The sequence below is a fragment of the Thermobia domestica genome, chromosome 5 (assembly GCF_964235325.1).
Source record: "Thermobia domestica chromosome 5, izTheDome1.hap1.1, whole genome shotgun sequence".
Lineage (NCBI taxonomy): Eukaryota > Metazoa > Arthropoda > Insecta > Zygentoma > Lepismatidae > Thermobia > Thermobia domestica.
The window spans coordinates 179,364,478-179,382,916 of NC_137458.1; the positions used below are offsets into that span (position 1 = coordinate 179,364,478).

The following is an 18,439-nucleotide window of genomic DNA, read 5'->3' on the forward strand; positions in this document are numbered from 1 at the left end:
CTTGATTGGCAACAATGGTGAAAGCCGCAACTGGGAGTTTGAATTGCTCTAGTTCCTGCTTGCTATACACACGTAGATGGAACTGCGTCGGAATACACACCGATCGAGAAACGAAGTTTTTCAGTCTGAATACACACTTTTCACACACAACCGGCTGTATCCGCATAAACGAGCGGAGTCAAAAACACTCGCGGGGGGACCCCTATAAGGGTCCTGCACGCGTTAAAAGTAAAAAACATTTCGAGCAACCACTAAAAAATGCTCGCTTTGCAAAAATTGCTCAGAGTACTGCTCTGTAGACCGATCGACCTACAAAGATTGGCGGGTTCACCAACGCACACACACACACACACACACACACACACATATATATATATATATATATATATATATATATATATATATATATATATAATGTCAAATTCATTATAATCATACCTTTTATCTTATTGATATAACAGCGACTAACTCAGGAAACACTAATTTATTGCTAATTATGGCCAAATTTTAAAAGGAGGTCAGAGTGGTCCTATCTCTTTCAAACTTGGTATTTTCTGAGTTAGATTATTATTAAGGGAGAGTTTTTCGATTATTTTTGCGACATCTTGAGTCATTTTGGAAATATGGATCATTTTGTGTTACATAGCCAAAATTTTGGGGGTTCGAGTTTCATAGAAAACTGGGACTTTACATATAATGGGACTGTCCAGAAAATAATGGGGCTGCTGGCGGTTACATGGCGCTCCAGTTCCAGGAGAGCGCTCCTTGGCAAGGGAATTTGTAGTGGGGGTCTAAGCTAAGCAATGCACTAGACATAAGTCACGTGCGAGGTGTGATGCAGTAAGAATCATGCGTGGCACAAAAGCTGTTTTTGAGTTTTTGTCATGGCAAATTTTCAGAAATAATTTTGTGAACCCTAGTTTTGCACATGTTGAGGTCTTCGGTGATTAATCTTACACCCAAACGACGATCAGAGTTCAGGAGGTTTTTCACTGTCCAAATTTTTGTCCAAACCACTCGTTGAATGGTGTCCAGATCACTTCAGGTCTTCAATGCTCTCCAGTCCGTTCTTGAACTTCTGGAAAGTCTGGGTCCTTGGCAGGTCGTTTCTTTGTAAGCCTTCTTTACCAAGGCAAGCGTCTCGGAAGCATTTTTGCTCAGGTGAAAGCAACCTTTAATGCGAATGTTCCATTTGTTAGGTTTTCTGTTGTGACAAAAAGAAACTCAAAAACAGCTTTTGCGCCACGCATGATCCTTACTGCATCAGAATTCGTACGCGACTCAGTCCAGTTCGTTACTTAGCTTAGACTCCCACTACGAAGTCCCTTGCCGGAGAGCACGATGCTGGCGAAAGGAGAGCCGCGCGAGGGTCAGTCTCATTACTTTCTGGACAGGCCCTGCATATGTCTATGTTTTATGTTCAGACTATGAACAACAAATGTAATATATATACTATCTTTTTCCTTTCTTCCCTCTGTTTACATTGTTTAGCTAGGTGTATATTATTGTGTACCATAATGAGTAATCAAACAAAATATTTAATTGAATTTTAAAATGTGTATAAAATAGGCAATGTATGAAGTGGAGGCAGTTTGAATATTCTTTAGGATTCATAATCCAATGGAAAACTTCCGGAGTGCCTTGACTTCTACAATGTAAATGACCGGCTATAACTTCTAGAACTAGGAAGACACAGAAAGAATGTGTAAGAATGTTGACATGACGGAAAAATCATATAAATAATACCGGATTCTCTTCCGGGGATGGGAAGTTCTATTTTGACGTCGAAACTCTGGGAGTCAGATAATTAATCATTAATTTTGCTACTCCGTCATTCTGTCCATCAGAGGTTCTGCTTATCACCATTACCAAAAATAAGTGATTATACATTGTCCTCTCTGGTCTTTAAGTCATACCCGTCCATACCATGCTCTGTGATTATTCAATTATTCAACATCAGATCATTAAATTCTTATTTTAAATTATTTCTGTGTTATCGAATTTTATCTTTGAATTTCTACTCCCATGTTTCTAACCAATTCTGAGCTACGTTTCCTACGCCCCCAAGAGTTGTATTAATTTGAATTACTTCTTGGAGGAACTGGATGGATGTCAAGGCCATTTAATAATTTCATGTATGAGAATGGTTTAGGGTTCGCAACCCAGACAAAAGGTCTCCGTTTGACATGCCTTGGGAACTTATTAACTGCCTTTTACGTCACAAAACCGGTCACATTTAAGGTAGATTGCGAACTTTTTTTTATGTTTTAGCATGGTGGAGTGCGAGGTCTTTTGGATAGTGATACAAGCTATTTTATATGTTAAAATTCACTGTCCAAATTGATTTTGGTCTCGTATGACCAAGTGCAGGGGTGTGCAATCAAATTTCAAGTGTATTTATACGTTTTAAATGCTAAGGTTATATTTAAAGTGGTTTAACAATTTAAGGTTATATTACATAGAGGACAATGTTATATTAGTTATTTAAGTTAAAACGGTTATTTTTTCTTTCCTTATTTTTCCCATGTCCATTGATGAGTTAACGGAATTTTTAGATGACATACATTTACAAATAGTAAAATTAAAGAAAAGGTTAGAAACGAAACCAAGAAAAACCAAACGCAAACAAGAATTCCACATAGATATAATACAAGGTTAAACAGCAAAATGAATGAGGAAACGAATACAGGAACTCCGGCAAACAAATTCAGTTAAGGTTGTGATTGCTCGAGATTTGTTCCTATTCCAAGGTTCGATGCCAAAAGTGGTGATGATATTCGTTTATTTATGGAAGAATATGATGACGTATGTAGGATCAATGGTTGGGATGAAATTAAGAAAAAGGAAATGTTACCTTTAGCATATACAGGGCAATTTAGGAATAGGTTATGGCTATTCTTACAGAGACAATGTGAAGAGCTACAATCTTATGGCAATTTAAAAACACTTATTTTTAAGGAATTTCGTAGATCTACACTAGGTTTAGACATAGAAGATCAATTGAGAGAAAGAATACAAAAACCTGATGAACCAGTCACGACTTTGTGTATGACTTGCTTTTGCTGATTCAGAGATTTGATGACAAGTTGTCAGAGGAAAGGGTGATTGCTCTTATAGCCTCTGCATTGCAACCTTATTATTTAGAGCGCATCGGAATATATGATTTTACAACTGTAGAAGTGTTAGGTGTTATAGTTAATCTTGAGAAAAATAAAGTTTGTGTACGGAGAAGGGAAAAACGCGAACATAATACTTCCGTTACAAGACAATCTTGAAAGTCTGTACTTCGAAAGTTATAAACTTCATTAATAGCAGATTCTTCCAAGGTCGAGTCAGATAGTGAAGTAGATATGAAAGTGCTGAACAATCAGGAAAAAAGAAAGACAAATAAAAAGTTAGTTAAGCAGGAGACTAGTGAACCGAAAGTTCAGAGTCAATCAAGTAATCACGCACAAAGTGCAGCTAGCGCCGATGAATTGCAGTCGTTGTAGAAAAATTGGTAAAATTACCTTTACAGATTAGTCAGCAGTAATCTGATCAAAACAGTAATAGTAGCAATAAAAACAATGGTAATGGAATTTTCAAGGAAAAGGGAATAATTTTTTCAGACAAAATAGAGGAAATCAGAATCACAACTCCAGTCAAAGAGGAAATTCTAGAGGTCGATTCCGTGGTAACTATAGAAATTTTAGAGGCCAGTCGAGAAATCAATTTTATCCTAGAGGTAATTTTCATAATTACCAGTACCAAACACTTATATATGGTAGTAATTATCAACAGTATTCCAATCAAGGACAAACACATCTCAGTTGTTCTGTTTGTGGTCATGGATTTCACACACAGGATGCATGTTTATTGCGGAAACAGTCTTTAAACGCGTAATGTCTGTAAATGTGGGAGGTACATTTACAAATAACGCAGTATTCGGGAAAAAGGGCGATGTCGTAAAATCCTCTATTACTACTCAAAACAATTTGATTTTAATGACAATACTGATAGAGGATAAGAATGCTCATGCTGTGTTAGATTCTGCTTCACAGATGTCAATAATTAGAGAAGATTTAGTTTCACCAAAGGCTAATATTTTGAATATTGATACACGCATAAAAGGAATTACTCAAAATTCTCTTTTGATAAACAAAATAGCAATTGTTCGTTTTAAAATTAATGGGAGAACATTTCATCATGCTTTTCGCGTGTTAAACAACTCTTCCCAAGACATGTTGTTAGGGAATGACTTTTTAATATCCCAGAGAGCACAAATAGACTTGAATAGAAATGTTTTGTTGCTACGTAGATTTGGAAAACCTCCCAGGTTTGCTCTAAGTAATAATAGGGATATTTCAAAGAAATTATCACCACAGGCTAATAATTTAGTTTGTAATAGTATGAGCCCTGCGTTTGTTCTGGTTAGTAATGTTACTATTCCGCCTCGAAGGAAACAGTTTGTTGAAGTAAAATTAGCGAATTCAAAGACAGGAAAAGAGTGGTTGCTTGAACCAAACAAATCATTACAAGATCAGACAGGAATTTTGATTCCTAGGGCAGTTCTCTCTCCCAAAGAACACTTTGTGCAGGTCATTAATCCTTTTGTGTCTTCAGTTTCGTTAGCGAAAAATGAGATTTTAGGGTATGCCGAAGATCTAGCATATTTTAGTGATTTTAAATGTTTCAATGTACAGTCAGAGGATATAGATTCAGAGCAATTGTTGAAAGATCAGAAATTGTTTGATAGCACAAAACTGGATGTTGGTACAGAAGTTAAACCTGAGATTAGAGAACGATTGATTGATTTATCTTATAGGTAAGCCGATGTGTTTACTTGGTCAGAGGATTCTATAGGGAGAATTAAGAATTATGAGCATGTAATAGAGTTAAAAACACAGGTTCCTTTTTATGGAAAACAACATTCCATTCCTGCGGCCTTAGACCACAAGAACAAATCAATCTTCTTTTAGACCAAAAAGTGATTGAATATAGCGGAAGTACATATAATTCGCCCGTGCTGTTTGTAAAGAATAAAATAGAGATTTACGTTTATGCTTGGATTCACGTCTCCTTAAATCTCATGCAGTGTTACAATCTGTTTCTCTGACACCAATACATAACATTTTATCTACCATAGGAGGAAGATTGTACTATTGTTTTTTAGATATCAAGAACGCACTTCATTGTGTTCTTTGGCAGAACAATCTAGACCTTATACAGCTTTTAATTTGCCTCAAGTTGGGTCATTTCCTAATCGTTCAATTCCTCAAGATTTCTTAAATTCTCCAGCAATATTTAGTAGAATTATGGCCATGTGTTTAGCGAATGTTTATCCTGAACATGTGATGTGTTATATGGATGATGTTCTAATTTCAACAAATTCTCAGGAGCAGATAATTGAAATTTTAGAAAAAGTGTTCGAAAGATTACGTAATGTAAGTCTGAAGCTTACTGTTGAAAAGTGTAAGTTTGTCCACGATAAAGTAATAGCGTTAGGACATGAATTATCCAGGATTGGTTACAAAATTTCAGATAAGATCATCAATTCAATCAAATCATTTCAGATACCCACATCAACTAAAAAATTAAAATCATTTTTGGGACTTATGAATTATGTTCGGAAAGTTGTCAAGGACTATGCGAAAATAGTGGAGTCTCTACAAAGACTGACGAGGAAAAATGTGAAATTTCATTGGACAGACGAACACCAGAGAAGTTTTGACATACTGAAGGTAGAATTAATGAAGACTCCCATATTGAAACCGTATGATCCAAAGAAGCCTTTAGCTCTGTACACAGATGCTTCCCGAAAATCTGTGAGTGGAATTTTCATGCAATGCGATGAAAATAAGAAATGGTCTCATATAGCCTACTACAGCAGGAATTTGAAAGACAGCGAGAAGAATTTGGACATTTATTCTTTAGAGTTACTTGCAGTGTTAAGTGCATTCAAAGCGCTTAGAGTATTTTAAATTGGTCGAGAGTTCAAGTTGCTTTGTGACAATAGGTCAATTACCTATTTGAAAAATACTCCTAACCTACCATGGAAATTGGCGAAATGGCAATTGCAGATAGCGGAATATCACTATATTCCTATTTATGTTAAATCTTTAGACAATGTGTCAAATGTACTTTCCAGATACACAAATAATCAACCAACTAAACAGGACTTTGATGTCGAGGACCTCAATACATTCACTTCATTCAAGACGTTCTTGTCGGCAAACTTCAGAGGAAGAATTCTTTTTGCGGTCCAATCATCCGAGTTTTGGAAGGAGAAGAACCGAAGGATGCGAAGACGGAAAGACAATCGTACTACTTTGAGATTAAGGACGGATGCTTTTTTCGTAAACAAAAACATCCTGGTGATATTATTTATTGTGTATCCCTTCTTCTTTGAGGGATTATGTTTTTGACTGTGTTCATTCTTCTAATCTGGGAGGGGGCATCTAAGTTTTTCAAAAACGTATTCAGCCGCAGTTAAGAAAGTTTACATGCCAGCCTTAAAGTAGTACATACAAAAACGTTGTCAGCAGTGTATATCTTGTCAGGTGAACAAACGAAGATCGGGTCGAACACCTCTACATCCACAAACTTATCCAACATACTCTGTTATGAGTACGATAGTGATCGATGAGTGTGGTCCTATTCCATTATCGACTACACACAGACATAAATACATTTTAACAATGGTGGATGCTTGTACAAGATATTTCATGACAAAATGTCTTCCTGAAATTATGACATTTATGAGGAAATAATTCTCAAGTTCGGTATTCCTCAATTGATTTATTTAAATCGATTAACATCTCACAAATCGATGAACATGGAAGAAATGGCAGAAAGATTCAACATCAAGTTTAAATTTCGCGAATACAGCTAACAGCTATATCATTGAATTAGCTGAGAAATTTAACGACAAAATACAAACACACCTTCGTCATTTTGTAAACATGAAATGAAATGACTGAGACACGGCTTTGGCAAATATACCATTTTGTATAACGTGAAGGTACCCGTTTTACGCCTTTTTATCTTCTTTTTGGGTTTGAAGTGAGAACGATGCTAGATCCGAGGTTAGATTTTCCATGCAAGTTCGTGGAAAACGAAGTCCGAATTAAGAATTTACAGGATGCGAGTGAGATTGCAGCGAAAAATCTTTCCAAGAGATTCGAGTCGAAGAAGCAATACTTCCAGATAAAGTACTTCAATCAAAAATTTCATTTAGGACAGGAAGTCTTAATTCAAGACGTTAACCCGCAGAAAGGAGTTCCGGCTTGCTTTGGAAACAAATGTAGAACCCAAGGGACAATTGTTGAAAAACTGAATGAGAATTCCTACCGAATTCGCTTTCAAACTTCGAAGAATGAAGAAGTCGAGGAGTCTTTGATATTAGAAGACTACATCCATTTTACGAAGATTCCAATTGGCAATTGGAAACGATAGTGTGTAAAAAGATTTACGAAATACAACATTAATTAGTATAATCATTAACTGATGGTGAACTATCTTATTATTTTGCGTTTTGATATGCTTCAGCGAATTCTGGACGCTGAACCTCAACCATGTCCAGGCAATCGACGGGAAATTGTTGTAGAAATATGTTAATATTTTCTAAATTTCAATATGAAAACGTAATTTAATAATCTTCAATTGCGTTGTTTTCTATTCTATCCTTTCCAGTTAGATTAGGAATTATGGATTTTTCTTTCACACTTAGAGAAACGAATCAACATTAGAGAAAAACGATCCTGTAAAGTAAACATTAGATTAGAGAACATCCTATAAATAAATTTTAAATCAGATTTCATTTTCAACAAGGCGCTTAGTGGAAATTTTTATTCACTTCAGATGAATTGGATTTCCATTACACTGATTCTTTTGTGGCCCATGAGTAGCTACTGTGAGCTAAACCTTGACCCTCAGCAACAAATTACTTTAGCAGAACCAGGCATTGCTATTTCGCAAACAGGCTTTGCAGTTCATGATGCAGAGAACATCTATACTACGCTTCGGATTCATTTGGATATTAATTTTACGTTACCACACAATGATAGTTGTGCAGATTTGTTTCAATTCAGAGAAAAATTATTGCAACACGAAAAAGAATTTTTTTGCAGAAATCAGAGACGTCTAACATGTGCTTTCCAATTTTCGAACAACTCCGTTCATTGTATACCTAAACATCGTAATCGTATATCCATTGTATCTTGGATACTTGATCTTAAATCTTTAGGTCTTTCAGGTTATAATTTTTATCAAATCAGTCAATTAAAAGCATCTGTAAATGCGTTACAGGTATATGATCATTTGTTAACAATGGAGGTTCAAAATCTTAAGAAAGCTTTTAATCATGAAGTTAAAGTTATACACAATGTAGCCTTAACGGTGAAACACACTATGTTGAAAATGAAATCACAGATACAAGAAGGATTTTGTAAGGTAGTTGGCACAGAAACCTATTTGCTTGCAATGTTTACGTACTATCAATCACAGCAAAGGATTATGAAAATGATATCTGATATTCTTCAAAATAGAGTGACTCACGAAACATTAAATTCAAAGCAAGTTTTAAATTTAGTTAATAACCATGCAATTTTAAAAGATACTTTGTATGTCAATGATATAGGTTTATTTTATTCAATTTCATCTGTATTTTTGATTAACTTTAATGTTGAGACGCTGAAGATTCTCATAGTTCTGAAAACACCAGCAGTAACACCAAACAAAATTTCAAAATTGTTTCAAGTTTCCAATTTAGGAATGTTACATTCTGATAAGCTTGTGAAGTATAATATTCCAGAACAGGTATATGAAAGCGACAATAAATTCATAGAAATCAATAAGTTGTTATGTAAATGGCAGTCTTTTATTTTTATGCGAGACGTCTAGTTTACAAGTCACTTGTCCATCGAAATGTTTAACGAACGTGATTTTTAATAAATCGTTTACTGATTGTGAAGTTCAAACTATTCCACATAAGCTTGAGTATAGTCATCTTTATATTCCTGCAGGATTATTAGTTAATTCTTTAATAACATGACACATTACAAAGAGAGCATCTCATAACGTTCTTCATTCTGAACCGTTAGTCTATGGTAACAACAAAACACAAATTATTTTGTGTATGAAAACTTTGAAAACAGTTTTATAAAACACACTGTACTGCCCTCGAGGCAAACTATTAATGTGGTGAACACGAACCTTGTTTTGACAATAAATATCTCAGCTCAACATCTAAACGTAACGTATGCAATTAAATCTTTAGATCAAATCAGTGCTGAACTAGAATCACTTAAACTTAATGAGAATAGTTTGCATATGCTACATTTTGACAACTTACATAGCATATTTTCGATTGTAATCCCGATTATGTTAGTTTTATTTCTTGGTTTATTGTATTTATTTTTTAAACTGCGAAAACTAGAGAAAAATTACGCTAATTCACATGCACATAATATTGAGAGTAGTAGTCATTGAGCTACTTACCGAACTGTGCATATTTATTTTATCCTTATCACTATAGTTATGTATTTGAGCTTACTATGTATATGATGAACAGCATACATACAAGGAACATATAAAAAAATGCAAAGAGAAACAAAATATTAGTTTTTTGCTTAAATATTTCCAAATATTAGTAGAAGAAAGTTTTAGTTAATAGCAGGGTTGGCTGGTTTAAACCAAGATGGTTTAAACCATGGTTTAAACCAAAAAAAACAAAAAAATGTTCGTAAAAGTGTAAGTGTTTGTAAAATCTTGATGAACACACATTTGTGGGTTATCACGTTTCACTCCCGTATATTATTCGTATTATATTCAGACCTAAATTCCCCATTCATTACTCAAAAAGATTATACTACAAAAGCAACTTTTTTTACAAGTGTATAAATGTTTATTTTGTGATTTTTTTGTAGTTATTATTGTTATGTAACTGCAATCGAAGAAAAATTCTAAATATTGTTTCGTTTCAATGTTTACTATTGATAAAATACATCGAAAATGCCGTACTTTGTGTGTGTGTGTGGGGGGGTCATACAGACCCCACGAGAGGCATTTAGTGAAATAAGTATCTTTGGTATCTATTTATGTATAAATGAGTCTGAGCCAAAGTGGACTCAAATAATTCGTATCTTTATTCCCTTTTCTTATTGATATGCAGATTAAGTCGGTGTATTTCTTTAATTTGGACCAATAAAAGTCGTTGTTAACTAACTTGAACTAGATTAGTTCTTCTGTACTCCGTCGTACTTTGAAATTGTTCATATGTAATTAATTCTGTGTAATGGTTTCACTTGTGCAACTGTTTATCTTTTTGTCCTTCTGAAATGACTCTTGACAGTTATATTAAGAAGCATGTAAAGATCAGTACAACGTATTTTTTTTATCGGGATTCCTTCGTGAGTGAGTCGGCAGACGTATCGCATTTGTGGCCAATTAGTCCTGGTTCCGAGTTCAAATGGAGGACAATTTCTCTCGGATGTAACTCGAGAAGCGGTTTTTATTCCGCTTTAAGCTTATGTGACCCCCTTCCAGCATAACCCGGTTGTTGCATAATAACATCAAGGCGAAACAAACTTATTTCTGTCCATATATGATATGAATATATAGAGCAAATCATTTAAACCATAAGAACCTGGTTTAAACCAAAAAAACCGGTTTTTTGGTTTTTTAAATAAAAACCATGGTTTTTGCCAACCCTGGTTAATAGAGATAGTCCATAGGAATCTGGACACTGTACCTTGCATGAAGCACAAGTACACTTCCCCACCTCATTCCAAAGTTAAGATTCTTGATTTTGAGAACATCTTTAAGTTCTTTCTAAATAATTTAAGATAGAATGACTATGGTAATAATTTATAGATGTATTTAGTTTTTATTTGAATTAACTCAATTCATGACCTAAGGCTACGAAGGTGTAAGACATGCTAAAATTGTTAGTCTTGTTTTCATGCAATTATGTTAAGAGTGTGTTATTTATGGTCTCCGTATTAAAGCGCAGAGAACACTTAGTTCGTATTGGAATGTTTTAAAAGAAATACAATATTAATAGTAATACTACTGTATTGAGGCACGAGATTCAACCTCCCTCCCTATTTCAGAGGCTTGGGACTGTTCAGGACATATAGTATCCTGAGCTAGGTTAAGACTGATTAACCCTGGGAGTCCCAAACGGGTCAATTGGACCCATATGACTTTTCGTTTATTAATTACAGAGTAAGTTTTCGTGAGTTGTCGCTAATATTCCGTGACTTTTTCTTTATGGTGCTCCTCTCCCATGTTATGTCTGAAATACTTTGTTCCTTGAAGTCAGGTGGTATATATAAAAATTATAGCATCGTGTACCAGGTGGGTACAGTGGACCCATTGTATATTTTAAATAGGAATACTGGTTCAACTTTGGTTTTCAATTACCTTGCGGATCATAGATAGCGGAATTAACGTCAGCATATTCTTTATTCTTTGTTTTCAGTATTATGTTTAAGAATGTTTTACCTATAAAGGAGTTTAATGCAGTTTTAGCAAGTTTTCCTAACATGGTTTGTAGTGTTTTCACCGTGACACCACTTCTCAGGGGCGTATTATAAATTTATACCTATAATATATTCTAAACCAGCCAGTGCATCTTTCACTTTAGTCATTGGATTTAGTGTGTGAGGATAATGGCACCTGGCGGACTTTCCGATAATGACATACGCCAATGTCTGTTGGCAGAAGGAGAGGATTTTTCTGGTGACTCGACAGATGATGGGAAAATGGACTGTGAATTATTAGAGTTATCTGGAAGTGAGAGTGATTTTTCTGATGTTAGTGACAGCAACGTGCAAGATGAAGCCATTTTTCCCTCTAAAAATGGCTTAGATCATTGGAATTTAGTACCCTTCACTACCAGTCCCGGGCATAATGTAATTACAAAAAAACATGGTCCTATAGGGTATGCTAACAGGGAAGTTGATGAGAAATCTGCTTTTTGGCTATTTTTTCGTAAGAACATTCTGGAAACAATTCGCAAGTGAACTAACAAGGAAGGTAGGATAAAATTTCCTTGTGACTGGAAACCTGTTAGTGTTGAAAAACTTCAGAAATATATTAGCGTGCTAATACTTTATTGGGGTATACAAATCAAAGAATGAAGGAACTAGGCAGCTCTGGAGTAAGGAAAAGGATCGACCTATCTTGAATTCCATTATGAGAAGGAAGCGTTTTCAACAAATCAATTCCGCTCTACGTTTTGATGATACAGAGCTCAGGTCCCAGAGAAGACCAGATGATAAACTATCTCCAATTCGTGCAGTGTTTGAAGACCTGGATAAAACTCCACAGGACGCTTATATTCCCGGAGGTAACATGACGATAGACGAACAGCTTGTAACTTTTCGTGGACGTTGTCCGTTTCGGCAATACATACCAAGCAATCCGGGTAATATGGAATAAAGTTCTAGGTTATTTTTGATAGCACCACAAATGCAGATGAAGAGGCAAATATATAGCGGAAAAACTCCAGAACAGGGAAGAGAAATCAATCAAGAGGAAAGAGTTGTTCTTTAACTGACAGAAGAAATTGCTGGAAGTGGTAGAAAAATTATTGGGGATAACTCCTTTACAAGTCCTTCTCTTGCACGTAAATTGAAGGAACGAAAACTCACCTACGTCGGAACTATACGGAAGAGTAAGCCAGAACTCCCAACTTCATTTACCAAAACGGATAAAAGTTTGGGAGTAGGAGCCAGATTGTTTGGATTCCAACATGATGCCATGATAGTTTCGTATTGTCCAAAGAAGTACAAAACTGTTACTCTTCTGAGTACAATGCATAACCAGCCTGAAGTTGACACTTCTACAGCAGAGAAAAAGCCAGAAGTAATCCTTTACTATAAAAAAACAGTCTGTCGTGGACACTATGGACCAAATGACCCACTGTTACGGCATAAAGCGAATGTATAATTATTGGAGTTATATTGTTTATAAGACTGTTGCTCAAATGATTGCACCCTCTCGAAATGTTGCATGCAAAACTTGGCAACACCGCAACCCACTGGCACTCATGTATCTAATTGTTTGTATTTTGTCGACCGAGTCACGTGACAATTCGTTTGTAATTCCATTTACGTCAAACTCATTACATTTATATCACGATGTCAATATTTCTATTCCTAGTAATTATGTTCCTAATATTCCTCTATCTAGTGATAACTTTACTTCAATTTCTTTGAATAAAACTCGTTTAGCCGTTTGCGATATGCAAATGACTATTCTCTAAAACAGAGCATCCCTTTAACCTATAAATCTTTCCTAGGCAATGCAGGTCATCAATTTTTATAACAACTAAAAGCAACATGACAGGTCGATTAGAAGATAATTTCTACAAATAATTATAGCAGCACTAGTAACGAAAGAAGTGAGGATGGATAAAGAAAAAAAAGGTTTTACTTCTGATGCACAACACTTCACTCAACTGTAACTTCGAATTCACGACATTTTTTTCAATTTTGTTCACAAACCACTACATCAGCGTTTCCCAACCTTTTTCAACTTGCGGCACACTACGGAGGTAACTTGAATTCTCACAGCGCACTCATAGATATTGTTATTATTATTTGGAAATAGAAAATACCATGGTAATTTTTTCTGTGATTACTGATCTTCTCACAGAGATGAAAGCTTGATCACTAGTTTTCCCCTATGTTAATTCATCATGCTTATTTTTTATTCTAATTTTAAAATAAAAAAAAAACAATTGCAATGAAATATAGGACTCAGATTTTTGAAAATACGCTTTCTTTTTCGAAAACAGTATCCAATCTTTCACTAAGAACGAAGATCACTAAATAACGAACGAACAAACAAATTGCTTGTACTTTTAACTTTGCTGTTTTAACCAAACCAAAGCATATTGTTGCAATCACACAGCTTGCGATACATCGAAGTCAAAACACACCTGTTGAACAAAGTGTTGTTCTGTCATTCACGTGCGAATGAGTGTTCTACGAACGTTCACTTGACGCGTACCATACAAGTGGTTCCATTTCTCGGTGTTAGTATGACTCCCAATTGAAGCGTAACATAGCAGCTAACCATGGAAATGTGTACGAGCCGAAATACTGTCTGCTACGCACTAATAGATGTAGAATAATATATTACAATTACAGTAACTTTTTCCATGATAGAAATTCATAGTAATGTAAAATACAAATATATACATTTTTTCCTGTCTTGCAATTTGGTTGCTATAGAATTAATAATTTTGTTTCGATTTCCTCGCGGGACACCGGTTGGGAAACGCTGCACCACAGCTTTAAAAATACAAAGGATTATCACTATACTGTGTTGCAACCACCACGAATCACTATCACAATAAAACAAGAAACACGGAGAATATACTAAATTATTCTTCAATAAATTTTCTTGCGACATTCACAGACTTCACACACAGACAAACAAAAACAGGATGCATTTCCAGCATCAGCACCACAAGCATCTTACGAGAGGATTCATCCAATCAGCGTCCCTCTGCGCATTTTCAGAATTTTCCCCCTGAATCCACTGTCCTTGAACACTGCTCCGCTGCTATTCAGCTGTGTGTGTGTGTGTGTAGTAAAGTGATTTAATTTACCTTTTTCCGTATTATTTATATATATATTCAGTGATGAAATAAGTCAGTGGGTGTATGTTCCAAAACAATATATTTTTAGTGTTGTGTGCAAGTGCTTATTCCAGTGACTATATACTTCTTATATGGTGTATTTGCACATATCTTGAGTGATTTAAAATTAGCGAATTTAAATACAGTTGGCAACGAGCTGTGAACATTGATGAGAACTTGGTCTCTGAGCCAACAACGGAGAATGAATGTTTATTTCAAACAGACACAAAGTGATAACTAGACAGAAATATAATCTGTTATTTAATCAGAACACATTTGCTTATTCTACGTCCTAGAACTGTTATGTGTCTGCGTTTCACAGACTTTAACGAACAATATTGCAGAGACACGATTGCAATAAAATGTTCTTTTCTTTTTATACAGGATAATCCAATGTGGACAATATCTCAGAACATTTTTATTATTCTGAATCATGCATTATTTTCTTTATTTTATTCACTTTGACATATTTTTTACACATCATGCATTGCATATAGGGTACTTCACACATCACATATAGGGAATTTCATAATTTATGGGTTAATATTTTAAGAAGAGTTGATTAATTATTATTATCATTATCATTTTATGTAATTTTCTGGTTTTGGTTTAAGTTGTCATTATTTTTCTCACGCTTTTAATTCAACAACCAAAGAAATAAAATATTTAATAAAAGCACAAGGAATATTGTGTACCACAATGTGTAATCAAACAAAATATTTAATTGAATTTTAAAATGTGTATAAAATAGGCAATGTATGAAGTGGAGGCAGTTTGAATATTCTTTAGGATTCATAATCCAATGGAAAACTTCCGGAGTGCCTTGACTTCTACAATGTAAATGACCGGCTATAACTTCTAGAACTAGGAAGACACAGAAAGAATGTGTAAGAATGTTGACATGACGGAAAAATCATATAAATAATACCGGATTCTCTTCCGGGGATGGGAAGTTCTATTTTGACGTCGAAACTCTGGGAGTCAGATAATTAATCATTAGTTTTTCTACTGTGTCATTCTGTCCATCAGAGGTTCTGCTTATTACCGTTACCAAAAGTAAGTGATTATGCATTGTCTTCTCTAGTCTTTAAGTCATACCAGTCCATACTATGATCTCTGATTATTCAATTATTCAACATCAGATCATTAAATTCTTATTTTAAATTATTTCTGTGTTATCGAATTTTATCTTTGAATTTCTACTCCCATGTTTCTAACCAATTCTGAGCTACGTTTCCTACGCCCCCAAGAGTTGTATTAATTTGAATTACTTCTTGGAGGAACTGGATGGATGTCAAGGCCATTTAATAATTTCATGTATGAGAATGGTTTAGGGTTCGCAACCCAGACAAAAGGTCTCCGTTTGACATGCCTTGGGAACTTATTAACTGCCTTTTACGTCACAAAACCGGTCACATTTAAGGTAGATTGCGAACCTATTTTAGGTTTTAGGTATATATATATATATATATATATATATATATATATATATATATATATATATATATATATATATATATATTAGTTGCTAGCTAAACAATGTAAACAGAGGGAATAAAGGAAAAATATAGTAACTGAGTACACGCAATTATTGATCTATAAGAGGAGAGAAAAGAGTGATAAAATAACACGAATTGTCCTTAAGTGTCATTGTTTTTAAAGGTCAAATGTGCTTGTTACCGTATTGATCGCTACAGAAGCAACAAATTTGGAAATAGAGCAACCGGTCGTTGTAGCTCCTGGTATGATCCCAGCTTTGAGTGTATTAAATTAAGCTTTGTTGTAAATAGACATGTGGTTCTCACTACACTTTCTTTTCTTTTCTTCATTTTTTCTTTCATCTTTTTGTTTTTTACAAAGATATTAGGTTGGAGTTCTGCTCTTCACGTCCTAGTTGTCAAGAACTCACTCCAGGTTGGGAAAAGCCTAGCTACATGTTGAAAAAAAAAAAAAACAGTTACGTGTTGCACAGCGAAGTTTTATTCATATTTACCCAGCAGTAATAGCATGAAATTACTATTATACCATGAAAACGGCAGTTTAGGGTATTTGTGTGTTATGAAATGTGATGTGTGTGTCTATATATACGGATTTTAAAACCATAAATGTTGGATTTAAAGAGTTTTAAAACTAGATGTAAAATTAGTATATTATATCGCTTATGTTCATAAAAATATATTTTCTCCCAATAAGGTTTGTGACAGGATCATTTTAATCGGTATATATATATACAGGTTTTAAAATCATAAATGTTGGATTCAAAGGATTTTGAAACTAGGTGTAAACTAGGTGTAAAGTCAGTATATTATACCACTTATGTTCACAAAAATATTTTTTCTCCCAATAAGTTTTGTGACAGGATCGTTTTAATCTCTGATACTGTGTTTTTTCTTTGCTTAATTAATTGGATCCACATCTCAAAAGCCTGCATTCTTTTCAACATTGGAACTAATTTCGTGGAAGAATATAATTGATATGAGTGATATGTCAAAACTATCCAGTGATAAAACTATGAACCGTATTACTATCACTTTCTTCAATTAAGCGTATTTCAACCAAAAGATCAGTGTCACATGGAGTTAACACACTCCTATCATTGGACATGCAGACCTTGATTTGCATTACTAGAAGATTTTCTGATACAAATAGTGATACATTATCTGTATCATTATTCTCCAATAGTCTATATATTATGCGAATATTGGTTTGATAAAATGTTACCTTCCGATGTTGCAGTTTCCAGGACCAGCTATGTGTATAAAACTAAGTCTACGCAAAGATAATTTAGGCCTTATATAATTGGAGAATATACATTAATTGAGCTGAGCGAAGCGAAGCTCTTATACTCGGGTTAGCCGTTTGGTTGTCCGCGAACTCCTCCTAGACCGTTTGTCCGATCTCAACCAAATTAGCACGCTGATAGAGTATGTCGTGCTGAGTGACAACATAGGTCGAAATCAAAAATCCGATGTACCATCGAGGAATAATCACCGAAAAACGCTTACTCCTAGACCGTTTGGCCGATCTCAACCAAACTTAGCACGCTGGTAGAGTATGTCGTGCTGAGTGACAACATTGGTCGAAATAAAAAATCCGATGTACCATCGAGGAATAATCACCGAAAAACGCTTCCTGATTACGTAGTTTAAGCTCGCTCAGCTCATTTCATTGCAATCGGGTATATCCATTGCATTCCTAGTTTACTGTATTTTTTCTTTCGCGGCCCTCTTACATTTTAATCTGTTATCGGCTTAAATATTCTATGCATATGGCAAGTGCTCTAAACGATTTTACAAATCGAATTAATTATTAATTTTTATAAGAATATTATACCTAAAAGTGATTGACGAAAGTGCGCTTTTTCCCAAGCTAGCTTAAGTACAAGTAATAGATATCACTTTAATTAGTAGTTTTGTCTCATGTAAATACGTGGAATTGAGCGGCATTGAACTTAAAAACGTACACCCCCGTACACACAAATATCTTTATGATAAAAGGTAATTTAGCATATTATGACTGAAGATTTTACTATTTATTAAAAGGCATGGTTAGCAGACCAAAGAAATATTATAAAGAAGTAAGTTAAAACTTAAGTATTTAATTTGTCTTAATTCGTGACCCTTTAGTCAAGATACATTGTCACAGATTACAAATGACGATATAGTAAGATTAAATTAAAATGCTAAATCTATTGAAATAGATTCTAACGACACTTATTTCTTCCGAGAAAGTTTAGCTAAGATCAACATATAACTCAAAGTTATTATATTAATATTCTTTATCCTATATATTATCCGGTTATATTCT

At 34.6% G+C, this 18,439-nt stretch overlaps 1 protein-coding gene across 2 annotated transcripts in view; it reads left to right on the forward strand.

The window, feature by feature from the left end:
* The window catches only part of LOC145686306 (uncharacterized), a 308,465-nt gene that overhangs the window by 145,546 nt on the left and 144,480 nt on the right, over positions 1 to 18,439 (forward strand). The window lies entirely within an intron of this gene.